The 26,108-nt window shown below is 36.6% G+C and overlaps 1 long non-coding RNA gene across 2 annotated transcripts in view; it reads right to left on the bottom strand.

Moving 5' to 3' along the window:
* Window positions 1-1,621: 1,621 nt before the first annotated feature.
* Window positions 1,622-26,108, bottom strand: part of LOC105472819 (uncharacterized) — a 278,602-nt gene continuing 254,115 nt past the window's right edge. The window contains exons 4-6 of one of the 2 annotated variants that reach the window (XR_011622723.1): window positions 9,914-10,041; window positions 5,565-5,669; window positions 1,622-1,754 (exon numbers count right to left, since the gene is read on the bottom strand). This is a non-coding gene — a long non-coding RNA (uncharacterized lncRNA). Of the gene's footprint in view, window positions 1,755-5,564; window positions 5,670-9,351; window positions 9,439-9,913; window positions 10,042-26,108 lie in introns of those variants that run through there. The other variant, XR_011622724.1, reaches the window with a different exon arrangement.

The following is a 26,108-nucleotide window of genomic DNA, read 5'->3' as shown; positions in this document are numbered from 1 at the left end:
TATATTTGAATTTGCCCTAATTTCTATTTAATTGTCTGTATTTGTTACCAGGTCATTTTTAATGAGTGCAAATATATATCTATATCATTGCCTCTAGTATTCTTAACATCTACTACAATAAGTGACACATAGTTTTCTACATGAAATATTTATTTTATGTAATAAATAAAGGAGGTAGAAAGGAAAGAGGGAAGGAAGGAAGGTAGGAAGGAAGAAAGGAAGGAGGAAGGAAGGAAGGAAGAAAGGAAGGAAGGAGGGAAGGAGGGAACAAAGGAGGGAGACAAGGAAGGAGAGAGGGAAGAAAAGCAGGAGGAAATTCTATAAAGTCAGATTTTGATTTACTTTACATTCAAACTACTCATTAACTTGGAAATGACTTTATTTTTATTGTTTAACCCAAGAACATGACCTGTATATCTGTTTATTTAGTTTTTCTTTATATATATCTATACAGTTTTACAGTTTTCTTCATAAATATCTTAAACTTTGATTTTTGCTGGGTTAAACTTTTTGGCTTCTTATGTATTTTTAGGTAATTCTCAAGGTTTTTAGGTGTAAAATTAAAACATTATGTATACTATTAATTTTTCCACTTTGTCCAACTGCTTATTTCATTTCCTTTCCATATTGCTTTGCAGAAACTCTATAATAAAGATAAACAAAAGCAAATTAAATACCAGAGCCTTTAAAAATTATTATTATTATTATTATTATTATTATTTTTTTTTTGAGACGGAGTCTCGCTCTGTCACCCAGGCTGGAGTGCAGTGGCCGGATCTCAGCTCACTGCAAGCTCCGCCTCCCGGGTTCACGCCATTCTCCGGCCTTTAAAAATTATTAATGGGAAAGTTGAGAAAAAACAGAAGCACCCTATTTAAACATAACTGCAGTTGTTTCCAAATTCAAAGAGAGTGGTTGAAAGATTGCAATTATTTTATGTGGAAAGGCACTTTAATAGACCCTTTTATTTTCTGATGGTAAAACACTTGGGCCATGTTTCAAAGAAAATGGAATGGAATGGTTTAGGTAATGGAATGGTAAATCACTCTGCATAATAAGAGTAAATGTGTCATCCTTGGATGAAGACTGTTCAATAGGAAGAAATGTCCAATTTTACTTTGCTCTTGCCAAGACGCAGAGGAGTCTCTGGTCCTACAGAAGATAAGAGATTGGAGAAGAGCTGGTTACTTAGTGCCATATGTGATGGGGAATGGGTGCCTGATGGAAGAGAGGCTGAATATGGAACTCTGAGATGGATATAGCTGGGAATTGAGGAACATATGCTATTTAGTGATACCTTTTTCTATCTGTGATTTTTAGGTCTTTGTTTTAGTCAATTTGGGCTGATCTAACAAAATACCACAGACTGGGTGGCTTGAACAATAAACATTTATTTCTTACAATTATGGAGGTCATAAATCAAGATATCAGCAGGTTTGGTGTCAGTGAGGGCTCACTGCTTGCTTTATAGACAACTGTCTTCTCACTGTGTCCTTACATGGAGGAAAGGGCAAGGCAACTCTTTGGAGCCTCTTTTAGAAGCTACTAGTCCTTTTTACCCCCATGACCTAATCATCTCCCAAAGGCCCCATCTCCAAATACCATCACATTGGGGATTAGGTTTTAACATAGGAATTTTGGAGGCATGCAGACAGTCAGTCAGTCTAAATCAGTCTTCAATAACATGAGTTAATCACAGAATTCTTGCATTAGTGCCAGTTTGGCAAATGAGCGAGTCATTAGGAAAAAGAAATCTGTGGAAAAAGCAGAGATAAATGCTGTTTATTCATAATAGAAAGTGTAGTTTATTAATTTGTATCATTTTCCTATAGCTTTTGCTTCAAACTTGTACAAATAAAAGTTGACATAGTGATCACTGTGAAAGAGTGAAAATTATATAAACAATTATTCCTTTTTGCCATCTATAATCTATATTTTATAAGTCAGTGGCCAATAATGTTGGCTTGAGAAGAGTCTACTTCTGATGTAAATGACATGCAATTTAATTACTTCTCTCACTCATTTATAATCTATAAGATTTTTAATGGTGAAGTTGATAAGTTTTTTAATGATGAAGTTTATAAATCTCTAATATTTTAAACAGTCAATAAAAATGATATTTAAAATATATTTCTAGAAAACTGACAACTCTTGATGAATTAAGCTTCCACTTTAGAGCTATACATTGTATTGCAGTAATCTAGTAGACTGGACACAGGTGGTAACTTGGGCCAAGTGGGAGAATCTGAGACAAATTTAGGAGGTAAAATCTGAAGAACATGGCTGTGAATGGTGATGGACGAATCTCAATTTTTTGACTCAGGCATCTATATAGGTAGTGTGGTCAATTCTTATTTATTTAAGATGGAGTCTTGCTCTGTCACCGGGCTGGAGTGCAGTGGCATGATCTCAGCTCACTGTAACCTCTGCCTCCTGGATTGAAGCAATTCACCTGCCTCAGACGCCCAAGTAGCTGGGACTACAGGCGTACGCCACCATACCTGACTAATTTTTGTATTTTTAGTAGAGACGGGGTTTCACCATTTTGGCCAAGGTGGTCTCCATCTCTTGACCTTATGATCCACCCACCTCAGCCTCCCAAAGTGCTGGAATTACAGGCTTGAGCCACCGTGCCTGGCCGTCAATTCTTATGATAAGAAATAAAGGATGAGTAGATACTGAATTGTATTTTTTAAAGGCTTGTAGTCTCTTTTTTTTCTGAAGCATGACATAAAAAAGCTAAATTCTAATCTAGCAAAGGTCTGGCTTTTTAAAAAGTAATATAAAGTTTCTATCTGATGTAATTTAAGGTAGTTAATATATTTAATTTTGTTGACAAGAGCAAGATGTGGAGTTAGTTTGAATATTTCCTTCCTGGGTCTGTATGTGTGTGCATTTATACACATAAATAAGGATGTATGATAAGATGGCTCTTCCTTCTAGAACTGGCTTAAAATGTTTCTTTTATTTGTTTCATTTTACATCTTTCACTATAAACACCCTAGATTTCTTATGTCAAGAAGTCTGATGAGTGAACAAACTGGTATTTTTAGGACAGTGAAGTGGAATAAAAATTTTTGGTGGAACGCTAATGAACTGACTAGTTTAGAAAACATACAATATTGCTGGTGTCATGCTTTCAGGAAGTTGATACAAAAGAGCCCCTGCTGTCCTTCTCCACATTGGAGCTAATTTAAATTCACAATGCCACCTGCTACCACTGCTTTTCTTTCTGTGAATTGTAATGACTTGATAGAGCCTTAATCAGAACTTGATAAATCCTAGAAATAAACAAAGAGACTGTTGCTAAATGTTTTGATGCTTTTTTGTTTGTTTAAATAACTGAGAGCTTGTTTGGAGGTTCTAGCAGGGGAGTGCACCTACTCACATACCCTTGACCAAAGACTGGTCCTCCTCTGTTGGGGATGGTCGTCCTCTTTAACAGAGCGCGTAGCTTCGGGATGGACACACAAGGAGTGGTGAGGGAAGAAGGGGACACCAGCCTAGCCAGCTAGATCAGCCGAATCAACCCTGGAAATCCATGGGGTGACAGACATCCCAGCCAGATTGCCCTCACATCCAGATTTTTTACAATTGTAAAAAAAAAAAAAAAAAAACCTTTGAACTTCTATAGTCATACAATCTGAAAAATGGTGTATATATGTATACATTTATATGTGGTATTGTTACTGGGCGGGGGGGGGGGCGGTCTTTGCTCCCAGAGCTCCCAAGATGGTGGCGGGCCACTTCCAAAATTGTGGTGGGCCACTTCCAAGATGGTGGTGGCACTTCCAAGATGGTGGCAAGCCTTGTGTTCTCTGATCTAGGGTTCTTGGCCTCATGAATTCCAAGGAATGGAATCTTGGGCCATGTGGTGAGTGTTATAGCTCTATTAGAAGCCCTGGGTCACAGAAGAGAACCGTGGAACGCAGTGACTGGTGTTCAGCTTGATTAGGACGAACCCGGGCACTTAGCCGTGCAGGAACAACGGCAAGCCTTTAGGGAGCAGCAATGGGCGCCTGGCTGGATCAGGAGCACAGTGGACACCCTGCGGGATCCGGAGGGATGGAAGTCAGCGGCGGGTCTGCAATGGCGGCAAACAGCAGTGGTGGATGGTGAGCAAAAGCTCAGCTCAGGCCAGAACAAACACGGAGGAGAAGAGTGCAGTTTCAAGATTTAATAGAGTGAAATAGAGTGAAAACAGAGCTCCCATACAAAGGGAGGGGACCCAAAGAGGGTAGCCATTTAGGCTCGAATGCCTGGGTTTATATCCTGATCCTTGTCCCTCCTGCTGTGCTCTCAGGCAATAGATGATTGGCTATTTCTTTACTTCCTGTTTTTGCCTAATTAGCATTTTAGTGAGCTCTCTTTACTATCTGCTTGGTCGGGTGTGAGCTAAGTTGCAAGCCCCCTGTTGAAAGGTGGAAGCAGTCACCATCCCAGCTAGGCTTAGGGATTCTTAGTCAGCCTAGGAAATCCAGCTAGTCCACTCTCAGCATATGAATACTTATAAATGTAAACATGTGTTAAAAACATATATTTATTATACGAGGACATGAGAAGCAAATTCCATGGTAGAAAACACATTTTAATTCTCCCTTAACACTCCTTACATCAAGCATGGCGTGAGACAAGAAATTTCTCTCTATTATATTGTTGAAGATTTTAAAAACGTCACTGGAAATCTCTTGCTTCTGAAGTTCCATGACAAAATATAAACACATTACAGTTCAGTTAGAACAATTAGAATAAAAGCAATTGAATTTTCATTTTTAGATTTTGCCATGGAATGAAATAGTGTTATAAAATATAAAGGAATTCCAAGTAAACAGTGCTGATTCGATTACTTTAGCTGATTACTGTATACAAAATGGTGTCTTATGATTTTGTTGTCATTTAGCATTGATATAAAATATTTTGCCATATGTTTTCAAGTGAACAATCTGATAAAATGACAACTCTTTAGTTAACTTAGGACATGACTGCTTCGTCTATCTAATGCTTGCTATAACTTCTGTATTAATGTAGTTGCTTATATGCTAAAGCTTGTTAACTTGGTATTTTTCAGATGTGTTGACAGGAGGAAATTAAAAATAAATTTTCTAAAGGTTAATTAATTACAGATAATAAATTTTATTATGCAAATATGGAAATGATTTAATTTTCTAATAAGTCATTGAGGCTGTAAATTAAAGCTTGCCTTTTATTTATACTGTTAAACTGCCAGTCAAACTGAAGGCTATCCAATTATAAGAAATTTTGAGTTTCTAAGTGATTTTGATCTTTTCCCTTGGAAGAAATATAGCGATCTAACTTTGGTTCTTTGAGGCACCTTTTACAGCTTTGTGTCAATGATACATTGTATTTCTATTCTGAAATTTAGCATATTAGAGGAATCTAAAGGTTTTTACTAAGACATTCAGCCCAGAAAGTTTGTTTATTTTATCTAAAAAATATGGTTCGATATAATTAGTTTTATTTTATCTTACAATATAAGAGACAGAAGACAAATTTAGCTATTGGATATATATTAACCATGTGCTGAGATCATTTATTATAACTACCTTTCTGTTCCTCCTTTCAGCTAGAATGATGTTAGGTTTATCATTTTTCTTTTACTTCTTCCTTTCCCTTTCTTTCACATCTGTCTTCTCTCCCTCCTCTATCAGCTCCAAAGGGGAATAAAAATGACATTATAAAACTCAACAACTCATATAGAGAATTTTAGACTGAAAATTTATAAGGACAAAAGGAATAGTAAATATGCGGAAAATGTAATATGACATAATTATCATGACCCAGTATTAAATTTAAATATGAACTCCCTCAGAGACTCACAGACACATATGCATATATTCATACACACACAAGAACTTATGATGATGTCTAGAATTCTGACTCTTTCACAGATCCCTTTCAGTTCTCCCAATGAACTTATTCCCCTCTTAACACAGAGCCTGACCCTCCCCTGGACTTGAAATAATATTTTTCTAGTAATACCCACACCACCTTTAGAGCTCAGCTCAGTCAGTTATGTGTCTTTGTTAAATATTCTTTCTCACATTTCTTTAATAGCACTTTTATAGTTTGTAAAAATGCATTTACTTTGTAATATTTCTTACCCCACGAGGTTGTAAGGAGATAAAAACTGAATCTACTTTATAGTTCATTTTTTATCCCTAGCACCTCTCACACTGCTAGGTACATAGTAGATGCTCACTTAGGATTCGTTTAATGAGTGAAATATAAATGAATATATGATGCATTTCCTTCTAAGTTGTAAGTGGGAAAAAAACAGGTATGTAAAGTTATTCATAACAGTTGATTTGAAGAGCCATCCTTTTTCTTATGTTTCTTATGAACTACAGTGAAAGCTAAAAGTGCACTAAAATAAAAATAAAATTTAATAAGGGACTTGTTTCAATAACCATGGGGTTGTCAAAGTGGCCTTCAGTGATCAAACTTGACAAACAGAATTCGGATTACAGAGAATAGTGAGTGGCCATCTCAATCAGTATATTTAATATCAAAGGTGCAAAGCACTGTTAGATATTGTAGAGATAGATTTATTTTTTATTTGCAAAGGCAAAACTTAGGTATTATTATAAGCGACTTTGCATATCCTCATTTAGGTATCAATCCTGTGTAACCCAAATATCTGTAATGTTAGATACATCCAACGAACTGATGGGATAATTAAATGAAGAATTTCTTATGAAAAAGCTTACCTGAAAATAACTCAAAACATTTTATGGGGCTGGGTGTGGTGGCTCACACCTGTAATTCCAGCACTTTGGGAGGCCAAGGTGGGTGGATCACCTGAGGTCAGAAGTTCGAGACCAGCCTGGCCAACATGGTGAAAACCCGTCTGTACTAAAAATACAAAAATTAGCCTGGCATGGTGGTGCACGCCTGTAATCCCAGCTACTCAGGAGGCTGAGGCAGGAGAATCACTTGAACCTGGGCGGCGGAGGTTGCAGTGAGCTGAGATTGTGCCACTGCACTCCAGCCTGGGCAACAAGCAAGACTCCATCTCAATAAAACAAAAGAAAAAAACATCGCATGTATAAGTGAGCTGCTACTATTTTGAAGTGGTTATAGTAAACTCAACCAATTTATTCTAACATTTGTGATACTTATTTATAGGAACACAAATTGAGTTTTCTTTAGGCCACCAAAACTTAAGCACTTGGCAACAAATTACAGGGAAGATTTCTCTACCTTTTGGCCTGGCTTGGTTTCTCTAACTCAGATGGATCCCATAATGTTATCACTTAGATATCTACTATGTTGTTATTAATGTTTCTCAGATAGTTCTTATGGGTAGAACTGAGAACAGTTCTCATATTTGGGGAAGGAATATGGTTGGAACCATGCTTTTGCTGTTGAGAGGAAGAAGTTCATTTAAAAAGCATTAGCTTTTGACTTCCTTCTGTCTCTCACTATTTCTTTTTTCTTTATGTTCGTTCATCTTCTTTAAGTCCTTTCTGTTGTAGTCACCCTACAGATACAAGATGGACTCCCACCTAAAATTCGGTTCTGATGTCAAAGCTGATGAAATCACACACACCGAGAGGGTATGAAAAGATTTATTAATCAGATAAGGAAGATTTATGTGGCTAGCACAGGTGCATTTCTTAAGCTGGTCTGAAAATAGCTTAAGAATGCAGGGAAAACAGGATGGCTTGGGGTTTTTATATGGTGGTTAGGTGTGGGGCAGAGTTGAGTGTTCCCTGATGTGGGCAAGGGCATGCACCGTTTGAACCCCCTGCTGGCACCAAGGAAGGGGCACCCAGGCTTTCTTTCTTCTTTTCTTGTACATGCATTGCCCTTTCTCTTTCTTCTGTCATACGTTTTTCCATTCTTATTCCTGTTAAGAATTGTTCTTTATCTCTTAGAAAATCCCTTGAATTGGTAGAGAAAGCACAGCCTTTCTGAGAGTGCCACAAGGAAGTTAAGTTTCCCAAGTCAGCAAATTCTGTATCATATGCTTTTGTGATTCTCAGAAATTGGGTTCAGCAGGATTTTTATTTTAATTTCTGAGCATCCTCAATAGACACTTAAAGCACATGTCATGTGCATAAAAAAAGTTGATTTACTGACTAGAACACCCTGCTATCATCTGTTTCTGAATTATTGAATCCAATGACAAATTATAATAGTAATAATAAAATATCACAACTGGAACATTTTCTGATACATTAAAAGCAACATTTTTTCATGGTGTTTTGGGTTTTACCACATTCTAAAGTGGATATATGAATGTGTATTATAAAAATCATAAGAGGATAAGAGGATCTAATATCAAAGGATCTAGTTATCAAAATTCAAGTGACTATATAAATTGGTTACACATATTACAGCTTTTTCCAAGTCTAGGATATTTCTTAGGGGTTAGAAGCTGAGGGATCATTCTTTATCTCATAATTTTAGTCATGAATTTGTAGAGGAAACAAAAATTGTAATTTCTAATTTAAAAGATAGCCAGTTTTACTTTTGTTTATACATGCAATTCACTTTTGTTCCCACAAGGTAGAATTTAATATTTAATAAAGCAATTAACTAGGTAATGAGGCTACAATTTCAAGTTTATGACTGATTCTTCACAGTCAGTCATTTTGTTATAAGGACTGAAAGTGAAAAGATTTTGCATTTTCCTACTTGCACCTGGAGATAATGATGTTGTTTCCTATTTTCTGTGCTATTAACAGCTCTTGCATCTCCATACTGCTCTTGTCTTTCTTTCATTATTCCCTCTCTACATGATATTTATGCTAAGAAAACTCTCTCTCATCGCTTTGATTAGCTTTCTATTGTTTTCAGCATACTTAAATTACATGTTCACAAAATCTTCTATGTGCTTTATTTTGATGTATCAATCATTAACCTATGCATAATCCCATATACTTCTTTCATTACTGCTATTATTTTTCTAATATATTCAGATGCTGTTAAAAAACATTTTTTGCTCCTATTGTATTGAAGTAACCTACTAGTTATTTTAGGATAAAGAAGAAAATTAGAGATAACTACCATCTATTTATTGAACCACAGAGATTATATTTGGCATTTTTAAATGTTATCTTATAACCCTTTAAACAACAACTTCAAGATTATTTTTATACTTGATAAAACTACTCCTCAAAAAGGATAAGTTATTTGAAAGAAAAGATACAACTAATAAGTGCTAGGGTATAGAATTTTAAAATAATGTTTAGTAGGTTTCAGGTACTTTTGTTGATTTATTTTTAAACGAAATTTTATTTAGATCCTGGCTCTGACTCAATATGCTTGTATCAGTCTGTTTTCATGCTGCTGATAAAGACATACCTGTGACTGGGCAATTTACAAAAGAAAGAGGTTTAATGGATTCACAGTTCCACGTAACTGGGGAGGCCTCGCAATCATGGCAGAAGGGGAAAGGTACATCTTACATGGCTGCAGACAAGAGAAGACAGAACTTGTGCAGGGAAACTCCCCTTTATAAAACCATCAGATCTTGTGATGCTTATTCACTATCATGAAAACAGCATGGGAAAGACCTGCCCCCAAGATTCAATGACCTCCCATTGGTTCCCTCCCACAACACATGGGAACTGTGGGAGTTACAATTAAAGATAAGATTTGGGTGGGGACACAGCCAAACCATATCAATACTGTATCTCATTCCATTATTTTGTGTGGTCACTCTAGGAATTAAAATATGTGCTCTTAATTTATCAGTCTGTTAAGGATTAATATGATGAAGCCTTACATAATATAGTATTATGCTTAAATTTAATTCATCTTCTATGCTATATTTATCATATATAATACATCTACTTACATTTTTAAACTAAGAAAATAACAACATGTCATTTTAAACAGATGTGTTTTTTAAAGTAAATCAGACAAAAATTAAAAGTATATTTACTGTTTCCAATGATCTTCATTTGTTCTGGCATTTATAAGGTTCCATCTGGTGTTATTATCCTTCAGCTAGAAGAACTGTCTTTGTTATAGTGCAGGTCCACCAGCAACACATTCTCTTCTTTTGCTTGTCTGTAAATATAGTAATTTTGCTTAAATATTTGAAATTTAATTTTCTGGGTACAGAATTATAACTTGTCAATTTTGCTTCAGAACTGTAAAGATCTCAATCCATTGTCCTCTTGACTCCATTGTTTCAGATAAAAAGTCATAGTTATTCATCTTGTTGTCTAGTAAGTAATGTATCATTCATTTTTCTCAGGATGCTTTAAACATTTTTCCTTACATTTAGAGTTTTGATCTAAATATAAAGTGACAATGTGTGTGCTCATATATGCTGTTTTTAAATTTCCCACACTTCGGGATTTATTGAACTTCTTAATTAACCACATTTGGAAAATATTTGACCATTATTTTTTCAAACAGTTTTGCTGTTTTATTCTCTGTAGCCTTCTTTCTGAAACTTCAATTACATATATATTAGGCATAAGATATTGTTTGTAAATCCCTAAGTTCAGATTTTAAAAATCATTTTCTTTCTGTTCTTAAGGCCAGATAATTTATATGTATCTGTAACTGATATAACAAAACAATTATTCTGTCATCTCTAATTTGCTGCTAAGACAATGAAGTACATTTTTTATTTTAGATATTTGACCTTTTAGTGCTAGTATTTTTATTTAATTCAGCGAAGATTTCTCACATCTTCATTCATTATTAGCATTTTTCTCTTAAGTCCTGGAACTTAAATTTATAATATCTCTATACTAATTATAATTCTAGGCCATATCAAAATAGGTTCCTATTAACTATTTTTTTCTGAACTATAGGTCACATTCCCTTGTTTTTCATATGTTTAATAATTTTTATTTTATACTAAACACTGAGATGATATGTTGTAGAAATTTTGAATTCTGCTTTGTTTCAGGAAAGAGCTAAAGAGTTTCTAGTTGTTGTTGTTGCAGGCAGTTAGCTTAGCTGGATTCATCTTATGAAATATACTTTCTCTCAGGTGAGCAGGAACTAAAATTTCCTTTAGTTCTTCTGTTCTTCCAGATGGTGCAGTTCAGCTGTTTGGTATGCCCTCAGGCATGTATAGTTCAGGGATTAGCCAAACATTTTCAGAAAACTAAATGCCTTAAATTCTGTCTACTGATTCTTCAGAAAAATAATACTGCAGTTTTCTGCTTTAGTTCTATTTGTTCTACTCTGTATATTTTGGGTAAAGCCCTCAGACAAAAATATGTGTAAAGATAAATTTTACTAGTACTGTTCCATTCTTCCAGGGTTCAATTCCTTTCTAATTTCCGGTTGCTCTGGACCACTGTACATTAGTTCATTTGATGGTGCATTGGATGCAAGCTACCCTGCCATACCTGGAAGAACCCCACCCTTCATTCGCATTTATTTACCAATTTAGAATATATTTTTATGTCCATAAAGTATCATAGTTTTCTGGTAAAATTTTACCAATTTATTGTCAAGGCCCTTTTATTGATAGTTTATATATAATCTTTTAAAAACAACTATGACACTATATTTAATCTTTCACATAATTTCGCCCACAATGGCTTTGTTAATGACAAGGATATTTTTGTCAACTCATCTCAGTATATATGGCAGGCTGACAAATCATATGCCAAAAAATGCCTTTCTTAGGGGCCTAAGAGGTATTAGTATCAAATTCAATTAATTTCAATTGATTTTATTTTTAGAATATTTAGATTTATAGAAAAAATGAGACGATGGTATAGAGAGTTTCCAAACACACTCAGTTTCCTCTGTTATTAACATATTTCACCATGATGGTGCATTATAGAGACATATATCTGTATAATAATATCTATATCTGTATATCATATTATCACACAGAGTTTCCAGCCTGTTAGTGTGTCTTGTAGAATGCGTCAGAAAGTATTCCCTCTGCTTGTAGTTTCCGGACAAGGTTGTGTAGTATTAGTATTTTTTATTCTTTAAATGTTTGGTGGAATTCATTAGTAAAATGCCCTGTGGCATTTTCTTCTTTAGAATTGTGTTGAATATTGATTTCTTTAATAGATATAATCGATGAAAGTGGCCGGCTGTCCCGAGCAGCCACTGCCATCATGCTAGCTGGAGCAGGGACCGGGGGCAGGGAGAGGAAAGAGGGTGGGACATGGGCGGTGGCAGTGGAAGTGGCTGCAAGAGCAACAGTAGCAGCGGTGGGACTTCTTTGCCTAGCGTCCCCTGTGCCCTGTGTTCCTGAGGCAGCCGACTCTGCTGCCTCACCCTTGCACAACTGGGTGGGACCCACTTCCAGGCCTGGAGCCTCCACTGCTCTGGACCCTGGCCTCATGTCACTGCTCTCACCTGCTGACAGTGTGGGGAGGAGGTAGACAGTCCCTGAAGCCCAACCCTAGGAGCCCCCTGGAGCCTGCCACCCTAGGGGCCATCACGATGGGGCTGGCCAAATCTCCGACTGAAGGGAGAGCAGTGTGGTCAGGCATGGAGGAGTGGGCAGAGAGGGCACTGTCTCCAGGGAGAGGTCCACTCTCCAGGGCAGTGAGGACCTGGAGCTCCCTTCTCAGGCAGTGAGGAGGTGCACCTGGGGCCACACACTCCATGGAGATGTCAAGAGCCAGGGACAAGCGGGAGCCCTGCCTCTTCTCAGTTGGGGGTGCAGCTGCAACCACTGTGCTGTGGCTGCGGATCCAGGAATCTCTGCATTCTCAGGATGGGAAAGGCTCCTTCCTCCACTCCACAGCCTTGGAACTGCCTGCTCCCACTGCCTGGCTTCTCCATGCTCTTAGTGCCTGCTGCGATCCTGGATCAAAGTCGGGGCTGAGCCTGGGGACTATCACAACTCGGCCAGGTGTGCACACACTTCGGGTAGTGCTGATACACCAGCCCCCTTCGACCTCGGCCCCCTCCAGACTTTTGGTGCAGACAGGCATTGGAGGGAGGCCAAGGAGATGCTCAGGACAGCCTGGCACTGGCCTGTAGGTGCCCCTTGGCATGAATAGCCTGGGTGCCATGAACAGCAGCAGGAGGCAGACAGGTTCCCGGGCAGAAGAGGGCTGGCCCCTGGTGAAGACACACCTTCAAACTGGGGAGGACCTGAAGCCTAAGTGCTGGCCACGAATCCCATGGTGGTGCTTTTTTCTGGGCCTACTCATGGCTGCCCATGGACCGGAGGAGCTATCCTCTCTGCTGAAAGGTGAACACCCTGCCTGTAGAGGGAAGTTTCCCACTCCAGGGGCTCCTCTCTGCTAGGAGCTGAACACTCATCAGGACACTCTGACTGTGCAAGGAGCTACCCACCATGGGTCTCCTCTGAGCTGTTCTATCACTCAGTAAAGCTCCACTTCATCTTGCTCACACTCCACTTGTCTGCATACTTCATTCTTCTTGGTTGCAGGACAAGAACTTGGGACCCGTTGAATGGGGAAGCCAAAAGAGCTGTAACACAAACAGGGCTGAAACATGCCTTCCTCACCACACTGTGGATGAAAAGAAAGAGAAAATAGCTGCAGCCCTTCAGGGACCCCAGACTGGGAGCTCCCCACTCCATGGCTGTGTCTTCCTCTTTGGAGACCTGTGGTTCCTAGCATTTCCAAGCTTCCAGGTGCCACTGTGTTCCCCAGTGTCAGCTGGGGAAGCTACTTGTGGTGCACCTGGTCCAGCCACAGTCTCGCAGAGAGCTGGCACCCATGCCAGAACTGGAGTCGCCCACCCCATGGCAGCATCCAGCATGTCTGACTGTGTGCAGTGGCAGGACCCCACACTCGCTCACACACCCCTCACCGCTCCATGGTTGACTAGCCCTTGGCAGGCATGGGATCCACGCTGTAGCATGAACCAAGCACAGCTTGCCAAGCCGAGTGGACAGAGTGAGCCCAGTGGGCTGAAGCAAAACTTGGGCTAAGGCACCACTGGCCACAGAGGTTTCCAGCCAGAAAAGTAACACCCCAAAGCATAAGTCTATTCAGATCCCAAAACATAAGTCTACTCAGATTATTGATTCATTCTTGTATGAGTTCGGGTAGATTGTGTCTTTCAAGGGATTGGTCTATTTTATCCAAGTTAGTTAATTTGTGGGCAGAGTTTTCTATTGTATTTTTAAATTATCCTTTGGTGTCCTTGGATCCCTAGTGATAATTCTTTTATTTATGGTATGAGTAATTTGTATCTTCTCTCTTCATTCTTGGTTAGCCTAGATGGAAGTTTACCAATTTTATTGATGTTTTCAAAAAAACTACTTTTGGTTTCATTGGTTCTTGTTTTCAGTATCATTGATTTTTGACTCTAATTTTTAAATTTATTTTCTTCTGTTTGTTTTAGGTATAACATGCTCCACTCAGCCTTGCTTCCTAAGGCAGAAGATTAGAACATTGATTTTAAATGTTTTTCTTTTCTAATATATGCATTTAATATTGTAGATGTTCCTCAAAGTAAAACTTTAAATGCATTCCACATATTTGAGAAGTTTTACTTTCATTTTTATTTAGTTCAAAATAATTTATCTTCAGATTTCATTAACCTACATGCTAAAGATGTGCTTTTAATCTCCAAATATCTTCATATATTCGTGCTATCTTTCTGTTACTGAGTTTTAGTTCTTTTAGGGTGATTTCATTCTTATCTCACCTTGCATGATTTTCTCTTTTACATTTGTGATGGTGTATTTTTGCCCAGAATGTGGCTTGTTAATGAATGTGTCTAGTGAACCTGAGAAGAATGTATATTCTAATGTTGTTGAATAGAATACTCTATAAATGCCAGTGAAATCAAGCCACATAAAATATATCCTTGCTGATTTTCTACCTTTCTAATCTGCACATTTAAAAGAGGAATGCTGTATGACAACTTGACAGAAGAAATAAATTCTAGTGTTCTCTAGCACTGTAGGAAGACTGTAGTTAACACTAATATATTAAATAGTTACAAATAGCTAGAAGGAGTCCATTGAATGTTCCCCACACAGAGAAATACTACATGTTTGAGATAATGGATATGCTAATTACCATGATGTGCTAATTATACATCATAGGCATCAAAATATTGCTATGTACCCCATAAATATCTGTAATTACTATGCTTCAATTTGAGAAAAAAAAAAAAAAGGAATGCTGATATTTTAAGCTATAGTAGTAGATTTGTCCATTTCTTCTTTCAGTTCTATCATCCTTTTTTTTTTTTTTTTTTTTTTTTGAGATGGAGTCTCACTCTGTCGCCCAGGCTGGAGCACAGTGGTGCAATCTCAGCTCACTGCAACCTCCACCTCATGGATTCAAGTGATTCTCCTGTCTCAGCCTCCTGAGTAGCTGGGATTACAAGTATGCACCACCATACCCAGCTATTTTTTGTATTTTTAGTAGAGACGGAGTTTCAACATGTTGGCCAGGCTGGTCTCAAACTCCTGACCTCAAGTGATCTGCCTGCCTTAGCCTCCCAAAGTGCTGGGATTAAGTTCTACCATCTTTTACCTCCCATATTTAGAAGATGTGTTGTAAGGTACATACATTTTAACAACTATTATGTCCCCTTTAAACATTTGCTCCTTTATCATTATGTAATTTCAATATCATTGTGTAATTCATATTTTTTTTTTTGAGGTCTGCTTTCTCTGACATCAATATAACTATACCAGCTTTCTTTTCATTAGTGTTAGCAAGGTATATCTCTCCCTAGTTTTTACTTTTAACATATCTATTTTTATATTAAGTTTCACATAGACAGAATATAGTTGGATGTTAATTTTTTAAATCCACTCAATCTCTTTTAATTGGTATATTTAGATCATTTGTAGTTAAATATATTACTTGATTACTGATTTGATTGGATATTCTTCTTTGCGTCTTCTCTGGTTTTAATGTAACATTTTCTATGATTCCACTTTCTCTCCTCTCATATTCACTATACTTCTTTCAAAATTTTTTTCTTGTGTTTGGTTTGCTCTTGTTTTGTGATTGCCCTAGTTTGCAATTTACATTTGCAACTAATCTAAGTTAACTTTCAAATGACACTACTGTTCTTTATGCTTACTGCAGGTACCTTATTACAGAATATACTTAATTTCCTACTCTCTTCTCTTGTAACACTGGTGTTATTCATTTAATTTACACATATGTCATCCAATATATTTTTGCAATTGTTACTTTAACAAACAGTTATCTTTTAGATCATTTTAGAATAAGAGAAATAAAACATTTTATTTCAACTGTATTTGTTCCTGGTGTGACCCTTTTCCCATTTCTTTATATAGAACCAAATTTTTGATCTGTATATTTGTTTCTATATCTTTTTTATTAAGCTTCTTTTAATAAATTATATAAAGTACACATGTGGGCAGTATGTTTTTTTCACTTTTTGTTGTTTGAGAAAGTATTTCTTCTTCATGCTTGAAGAATAATTTCACTCCATATAGCCTTTGAGGCTGGTTATTTTTTCTTTCAGCCCTTCAAATATTTCACTCTGCTACACCTTGCTTACATAGATTTTTTGTGTTTGTTTGATGTTTTTAATGAGAAACCTGTTGTAATTATTATTATTTTCTTCCTACCCTACTCCATCACTGGCTTCATTCAAGATTTTCTCTTTGTCATTTGTCTTTGGTTTTCTGCAGTTTGAATATATTCCTAAGCATGTATATATTTTGGTATTTGTTTGCTTGGCATTCTCTGAGCTTTCTGAATATGTGATTTGGTGTCTGCCATTAATTAAAAAAAAAAAACCTCTGTCATTGTTATTTCAAATAGTTCTCCATTTTGTCTTTATTTCTTTCTTGTACTCTAATTATCTATATGGTACAACTTTTGATAGTATTCCACATGATGGAATGTCATGTTCTGGTTTTCTTCATACTTTTCCAATTTCAGTTTGAGAAATTTCTATTGACGTATGCTCAAAATTACTGATTCTTTCTTCTGTTGTGTCTAGCTTACTGACATACTCATCAAAGGTATTCTTTGGTGTATTAATCCATTTTCTTACCACTAAGAAGAAATACCCAAGACTGGGTAATTTATAAAGAAAAAGAGGTTTAATGGATTCACAGTTCCACATGGCTGGGGAGGCCTCACAATCATGGTGGAAGGCAAAGGAGGAGGAAAGGCATGTCTTACATGGTGGCAGGCAAGAGAAGATGTGAAGGGGAACTGCCCTTTATAAACCGTCAGATCTCGTGAGACTTATTCACTGTGATGAGAACAGCATGGGAAAAACCTGCCCCCATGATTCAATTACCACCCACTTAGTCCCTCCCATGACGTGTGGGGATCATGGGAGCTGCAATTCAAGATGGGGACACAGCCATATCATTCTGTTACAGTGCTTTTGATTTCTAGTCCTTCTGTTTGATTATTGATTGTAATAGAATAAAGTTTTTTCATATTAAGCCACTAAGCTTGTTATAATTTGTTATGATGGCAACAGGAAACTAACACAGTATGAAGAATAATACTCTGGATAGAGCCTCAGGAATCCTGTTCTGATGCTTATTAGCTTTTTCTAGACAATATCCCTACATCACTTTAGAGTGAATGATATTAATGGCTACAGCAGGAAGCCATGCAAATTTTGTCAAATTGGATTTTTAAGTGGCTACTCTCTACATATAGACAAACTTTTCCTCCTGTTACAGTCCTTGAAACTTGAGTGGAACTCATGTTAACTTAACTCATGAGTGGAAGTGGTTTATAGATATACCACTCTGTGACAATTCTTCAGTTCTTTGCACAGATAATGAATTGCTATGGATAACTGTTTTGTTAAATTTAAGTTTCCTAATTGACTTCACTAGGCTTCACAACTTACGAATCCATAAAGACAGTGAAGTAAAGCTCTCAGTAATTTTTCTTTATCAATAAATCCTCCCATAAAATTCTCTCTTACCCTTAAAATAATATGGGTGCTATTGCAAAGTTGTGTGCCTCAAACAATATTTTAACCAAAGTACTGAAATCCAAAGTTTCAGGTACAACTCAGTTATATTTACTTGGTGCAAAACTGTAATTTTCCACCTTTCTATAGCATAAGCTTGGAAGTAGATTCTTTTATCTACACTTTCCCCATTCTAGGAATTCTAAAAATCATAAAATTACGCAATGCTAGAGATATCCATTTCAGTGACTTTCTAAGTTTATCGTGCATGTGAACCATCTACAAATTCTGATTTATTAGGTTTGGTATAAAGCATAAGGATTCTTCATTTTTAAGAAGCTCCAAGTGAATACCAATGTTGCTAGTCCTTTGAGGTACATACCAACACTTCTCATTCTACAAAAGAAATAAAGTTTCAGAGATTCAGCTGCAACTTATTCTAAATCATGTTTTTAAAAATATGCTATTCAAAGATATAAAAGTATAAATCAACAAATATTAATTATCTCCAGCATTAGCTCCTTTACTTTGAGTTGGTGTAACAGAAGGAACCCACTTTATTATTACATTTGATTTTAGGCTTGTTTGAAAAATAATATAATTTAAGTGCTTTTTAAGTTTTGAATTTGGTATAAAATATTTTGTTTAACACACAGTTCCACTCAAAATATGAAATAGATAATGAGCAATTGTCCAAGAAGTATGAAAACTGATGCTACAGAGAAGTTGTTATACAGAGTCATAACCCTTCATATAACCTGTCATTAGCCTAATACTATTTCTCATGGTGGTCAATCCTAGTTGTCTGCATAAAAGAAGGATGAGAAAGTATACATAGGGGTTAAAATATCCAAAGTATTCATTATAGATAAAGCAGGTGAGGTAACAGCTGTTCTTGACGAGTAAAACAGATACGATATATTCTTTTGAGAATATTGTGTAGAAGGAGAATCATGTAAATATTCAAAAGAAAATAAACAAAGCCCGGAGCAATCCTCAAACTATATGAATAACAACACATTTTAAGGATGAAGGAGCAGATATAAAATAATAATCTATCTGCCTCCAATCTATCGTTATATTTTTCATCATAACTTCCATAAAAGTGAAAAAAATAGATTATGTTTTGTGGACTTTGACATATGAGGTAATATAAGTATAATAAAAGAATCATATGAACCCCTGTTTCTGGTTTATTGCTCATAAAATTGGCATCAAATGGTCATCAATAACTGATGAACAGATAGAGATGCTCTTTGTTTACTATACCTCGTCAGCAGGTGATAGTAGATTTATATTTGAAGTTATTGCTCCCAATCTTTCTCAGGCCTAAGGATTTGTTCTCTTAGACACTGGTTGTTGAATTTAATAGTGGTTTTCAAGATGTTGCTTCAAAACACAAGAACTGTCTAATTTACCTGGGCTCAAGATAATTTGTAATCTGCAGTGCCTCTTTCAATAGAAGAGACTAAAAGGATGCTATGCTATAGGTGACATTAATTTTAGTTAGGAAGTGTATGCACGGCAGTGACGGCACAAAGAATAAAGGTAGATTTTATATGGTACTAATGGTATTCACTTAGACACTTATTCAAATTTTTCATTCTATTGTTTTTCAATAGCTTTTTATCCATAGGCCTTTTGTTTGTTCTGTTTCATTGGAATGTCTGATTTCTCAAATAGTTTATTGTAGACCTTTCTCTACTTCAGATATGCAAGTGTGTTTGTGTGTCATATCTAATTATTTAGCTATATAAATATATACATATTCATACATGATACAATATATGTCAAAATTGCATTTTTCTTTCAGAAAAACAGATATTCCTAGTAAGATTTTTCTGGTTATATTCATGAACCAAATCTTATTTAAATGTCAATGTGTTAGAGTCCCAGCATCCCACTCACTTCTATTTTATTTTTATAACTCACTTGTAGTGAGTTCTGTAATTCACTACAAGTTCATGAAGATTAAAAAGTATCAAGTGCTTATGTGATACTCACTAGCAGCATGCGCTGCTCCAACTGCCTTACATATTTATAATTGTCCCATCTTGACTGTAACTCTGTGGGGCAGCTTCTCCTACTGTTTTCACTTGATTGATGATGAACGAACTGTACACAACACAGGGCTAATAGCTAGTCTTAGAAAATATTGAGATTGGATTCTAGACGGTTTGCCTCTCAATAAGTAAAATAATAGATGTAAAATTAAATTTACACCATTGCTACCAAGAACTTTCCCACAAATGTTATTTTTTTCTCTGTACTTGGTATCAGTTTCTCCCTGTTCTTATTTTACATCCCTAAAACATTCAATTTTCTAATTTAAGTAAGCGTAGAGAATAGAAAGAAAAATATTTAGTAGTACACTTAAAATTAGTATGTTACATAGCTTCAGTCTTAATATTAAAACTATCAATGGAAAAATCACAAATTTTATTTTTGTATTCTTTGTAGCATTACAAAAAGAGCTTTAATATTTTGTATTACGGTTTTTTTCCCTGCATTATTCTGACTTTTTTTTTTTTTTTTTTTTTTTTTAGCTAAGCCAACTTATTAGCATTAAGATTTTTTAAATTGGCAAACTACTTCTTGATAGAACGGCTGAAAAATTCTCATTGACTATGCTACTACATGTTTTGTCATGCCTTCTGATAGCAGAAATATTCTGAACCTAAAAAAAACGTAAGTGGTTTTCACATGTTAAAATAAGAATAAAAATGAATGGTATAAAGAAAACTCGTTAGTTACAATAAACATCAAAACATGACTTTTGGTTACTCTTGCATTCTTATGACAGGAAAGAAACTGAACAGGCCATATAATAAACTCAATTATACCTGTCTGCTTATTATTATAACTCATAGTTATCAGATAAAATGCATGATGGAGTAAAATGGCAACTTAATAGTTTCATAATGGCAGTTAGCTACAGTATACAAACTTAAATGTCTTCTTTAAAGCTTCAGGCTCTTCTTAAATAGATGCATTAAACTAATAAGTGTTGGCACAATAGAATTATCTACTTAGCAGATTTCTTGTGCGTTTTCTTACCTAACTCTAACACAACTGAAAACACTTGACTTAGAATTTTCTAAGAGTTAATAGTTTGCATTATTATCTGAATTATTTAAATATTTTTCTTATTTAGTATAGACTCTCCAGTATAAATCTGTCAGAATGGTTTGAAGTAAGAACTACTGTTCTTTGAAGTAAGAACTACTGTTTGACCCTCAAAATCTCATTCGAAGATTAAAAACTTTATAACTTGCATTTCAAGTGGTCAGATAGCCATTAAACTATCCAGGTAAAGTGTTTGAATAAGGAATTATTGATTAAACAGAAACCTCTGAATCACAAATGGAAGAGAAAATGATTGTCAGTCCTCAGGGTTTTATTTTAAATTGTATTTCAGACTTTTTATTTAAAAAATGTTTTGAAAGATGTCTCAGTGGAAGGTAAGTGAAATTTCCTTTGCACCACACCCTGAGAATGAGATGCATCTGTTATTTCTAGAAAATACTAAAGGACAATATTATAGTTGTTTTCCTAAATTAAATCATAATGAATGGAAAGTGATCTCTGTTTATCATTAACAGCTATTTGTCTGGCTTACGGGGTGTCTGAGGTTTAGATGCTGTATTACTCTTCTCAGGCTATAATAACAAAATAGCATAGTCTGGGAGACTTAACAACAGAAATGTATTTTCCCACTGTTCTGGAAGCTTGAAGGCCACGATCAAGGACAAGCAGGGTTGGTTTCTGATGAGGTATCTCTTCCTGGCTTGCAGATGGTCTTCCTGTGTCCTCAAAGAGTACAGAAACAGAGGAATCTCTTTTGTCCTCTCCTTATATGATTGCCAATCCTATTGAAAGCCCCCAGCCTCATGACTTTGTTTAACCTTAATTACACAATTCAGCCCATAGTAGATGCCCAAATTACTGACACAGATTGAAGAAACGTAAAAGATTATATAAGATCCAAGATAAATGAGAGTACTCCTGAAGTTCTAATATACTGAATCAAGCCTCTGCACCTAGTTGTGGAGATTGCTAACGGCTTGGTAACATCTACTTGATAAATACTTTGCAAATAATGAGTTTCAGCAGCACAAGATTCTGGATAAGCAAGAATGCAGAGAAGCTGTAGAGACCCCAGAGTTGATGGCTTCCTGGAGCAGTCAGCCTCACTTCTCATTATCATGCTTGTGAGTCATAGGACCTTGGCTATGGTGCTGCTGAGGATGTCACAATTCCTCTCTGTTATTCTTTCTTTCTCCTTCCTTCCCTCCTTCCTTCCTTCCTCCCTCCCTCCCTTCCTCTCTCTCTCTCTCTCTCTCTCTTTCTTTCTTTCCTTTTGACAGAGTCTTGCTGTGTAGCCCAGGCTAGACTGCAGTGGTGCAATCTCGGCTCACTGCAAGCTCCACCTCCCAGTTCAAGGCATTCTCCTCCCTGCCTCTGCCTCCCGAGTAGCTGGGACTACAGGTGCCTGCCACCATGCCCAGCTATTTTTTGTATTTTTAGTAGAGACGGGATTTCACCGTGTTAGCCAGGATGGTCTTGATCTCCTGACCTTGTGATCCGCCCGCCTCGGCCTCCCAAAGTGCTGGCATTTCAGGCGTGAGCCACCGCGTCCGGCTATTCTTTCTTAAATCTGAATAAACTTGGTGTTGGTTGAAGCCTACTGTGCCTCGTTAGTTTGACAATGTAAATCTAAGACCTCTGCTTCTGGGTGAGCAGAGTGGGTGCTGCAACTGTTAACTGTCTGAGACTATGCAAAGGGAAACATGAGAAAGAAATGTACTTGCCCTGTGTAATAAAGCAGAGGCTTATGATGTGATGCAGTTGTACAATGGAAGAAATAGGAAGGATGGTGAATTGTGGGGCTGAAAACTGGAGGATGGTAGAAATCTCTGTAGGGAACAGTAGACCCTTGAGCCCTACTAGAACCCACACAGCCAGACAACTTCCTCTTCTTTTCTGTCCTCACTGTCATCCAATCTCTGACCACAATTCTATCTTCTGAAGAAATCAAACCAGTAAGGACTCCAACTAAGAAAAATAAGAGATCATGGAAGTCAAAGGTGAGTTAGATGCTGAAAGTAAGTGAATTAAGTGAAAATCTGCTTACATAATGATAAAATTCGCTATCCCCCGTTTCTACTTGTTCTTTGAACACATGCAGCTAGGTACAGTTTTCTTCTGGCTGCTCCATAGTAAGATAGAAAATATTATGTTATCCCGCATAAATCTGGTTGCAGAGAAAATGCATGAAATCCTCAAATTTGAGGACCCACAAATAAACTTTACTTGCCACAAGATTATCTTCCAACAATGCCTAATAATTGACAATTTCTGCTCATGCACACAGATAAGGCTTCTGATCTGTTGTATAGTAGGTACTTCATTTTTGAACATGAATGGACCACATTCCCCAGATATTTGATAAAATATTTGATAAAAAAGAGAAATCAAAATAACAAGTAGGTGAAGTATAGTTAAGAAAACAGTGATAATTTATAGAATTTTTTTCTAAAAATCGGCTACAATTAATATTAAAATGAGAAGCTATATCTATGGAGCAAGGACAGAATGATACAAAACACAATAATGAAGGAACAAAAATAATTTTGAAACTAAAAAAGGACAGCAGAAAAATAAACTGAAGTATAACACAAAGATTCTTAATTCTACTAGAATTGTATCTGTTAGGTGGACAAAAGATAAATAGGTGTGTGATAGAAAAGACAAGATTAAAACATCAGAAAGATGAAAAAAATGTAACCTCCTTTGCACTCTTGCTCACAAAACTATTATAGGATGTGTTTCATCAAAATGAAAAAGTAAACCAGGATAGAGAAAGAAACTTTTAAAAATGGGTTTTGGCCTGGCACGGTGGCTCACGCCTGTAATCCCAGCACTTTGGGAGGCCGAAGTAGGTGGATCACGAGGTCAGGAGTTCAAGACTAGCCTGGCCAAGATAGTGAAACCCCTTGTCTACTAAAAATACAAACAAATTAGCCAGGCGTGGTGGCAGACGCCTGTAATCCCAGCTACTCGCGAGGCTGAGGCAGAGAATTGCTTGAACCCGGGAGGCGGAGGTTGCAGTGAGCCGCGATCGCGACATGGCACTCCAGCCTGGGCGACAGAGTCAGACTCCATCTAAAAAAAATAAAAAGAAAAAAGAAAGGAAAAAGGAGATTTAGCACAGGAAAACATGAAGGAGCAGTCCTAGATCAACCTTTCCACAGTAGACCAAGAGAACAACTATTTCAAATGGGAGAAAAACAGCTCTGGGAAAAAGGCCATGAAGAAGATAATGTAGGGGTGGGAGGATGGAGATAAAAAGAACTGATATATTATTTGCTCCATCTGACCACAGGGACTGTAGTATGGAAAGTTGTTTAAGACCTCTAAGTATAATTTTGGATAGTCAGTGAGTATTAGATATTAAAAAAAAAAAAGCACAACTAAGCAAATGAAAAAAGAATGTCACCATTATCAATTCCAGGGGTAAAAAAGGTTTATGAAATGGAAGGATAAGCATAAATATGCTACCTTTCTCAGTAGTGGATAAATTTCCAGTTTTAGCCCTACAAACATTGAATATTGATTTAATCAAAGCACCTATAATAGGATGAGCGAGAGAGCAAGAAGAAGTATAAAGAAGTTAAAACATATCATAATATGCCATGCAATAGATCACATCTAAAATTGATGTACCAGGAAATCACTGTGGGTTGGATCATCTGTTGTCAACTTGGCAGGCATCAAACCCACCTCCTTTAAGATCTTCTCCAGAAAGTAGAAGCTGGGAACTGTTTTCCACATTCCCCTTCTTCTTAGGGTTCCAATGAAAGGTACTTGCGTGAGATTTGATAGGTCAAGCAGGACAGACCTTTATCAGGTGAGAATTGAGAACAAATGCTTGACAGCTGTGAGAGTTCAGAAAGCCTCCAGGTGAGCTTTTGGAGTCATCATCATTGGTGCTGATAACTGAGGTACTTGGATAACAACCATCCAGAGTCTTGAGATTTACAGTAGCTTTGTCTGAGGACACATGACCCACTTTACATATTTAAGCTAAAATCCTCTTTGGTTGTTTTCCACATTGTTTTTCTCCTCAGTCTTTCCAATAGTCACATAAACCTTCAATTTCTTGTATCAAAACCATTAAAAGATATAGGCTGGCTTCTGTTTTCTGAAGTAAATTTGTACTGAAATAAATACTGCAAAATTTGTATTTGAAATATGGAAATCAATATGAGAAGAAACAGCTAAAAAGTTTAAATCTTAATGCTAGAGACTGAATTTTTTAATTTTTGCAGGTACATAGTAAGTGTATATATTTACGGTTACATGAGATATTTTGATACAAGCATGCAATGTGTAATAATATTAGGTTAAGTGGGGTATATATTTCCCTGACATTCACATGTTGAAACCTAATTCTCAATGTGACAGTATTTGGAGGTGAAGCCTTTGGGAGGTGATTAGGTCATGAGAGTAGAGCCCCCATGAATGACATAAGTGTCCTTACAGAGATTCCAGAAATCTTCCTTGAACATTTTCCCTATGTGTGGATAAACAGAGAAAAAGACCATCTATGAACCAGGAAGAGAGCCCTCCCCAGGAACCAAATCAGTCCTCACTTTGCTCTTGGACTTTCCAGACTCCAGGACTGTGAGTAATAAATTTCTGTCATTTACAGGTAACCCAGTTTATGGTATTTTGTTACAGCAGCCTGAATGGACCAAGACACTTGGGAAATGGAAAGAGGGAGTAAGATAGATTTTTAATATCCATATTTATTATCATGATCTTGAACACACACACACACGAAGTTTCTAACACAGAGAAAATTACTTACTCATAGCAAATAAACATGTGGTTTCCTGGTACCTTAACTTTTTAACCCTGGTGTAAAGCAATGAGATCCAGATGTTATCCTATACATACTAATTTGTATTGTAGGAGAGTAGTTCAGAAAAAAATAATCGAGGTATTTTGCTTGTTGGGAAGCATGTTTTTACTCTGACCTTTTGGAATGTATATAAATCTCTCCAAGGGAAAGGTAACATTATTGTGTTCAGCTTTTGAACTTAGGAGTATCTTTGAAGTCGCATGTCTCAGTAACCTGTACCCTCCCCCAATTCCTCAAATGTATTTCTCTAGAATTCTTTATCTCAAACAGACATAATTTATCTTTCCAAACTGGCCCATGTCCCGACTTTCTGTAAAATTTACTCAGAAAGCTTTACCTGTCAAAGCTGAGT

This window comes from Macaca nemestrina, chromosome 4, assembly GCF_043159975.1.
Source record: "Macaca nemestrina isolate mMacNem1 chromosome 4, mMacNem.hap1, whole genome shotgun sequence".
Lineage (NCBI taxonomy): Eukaryota > Metazoa > Chordata > Mammalia > Primates > Cercopithecidae > Macaca > Macaca nemestrina.
Note: the sequence above shows the minus strand (reverse complement) of the source record. Positions and strands in the feature narration are given on the sequence as shown.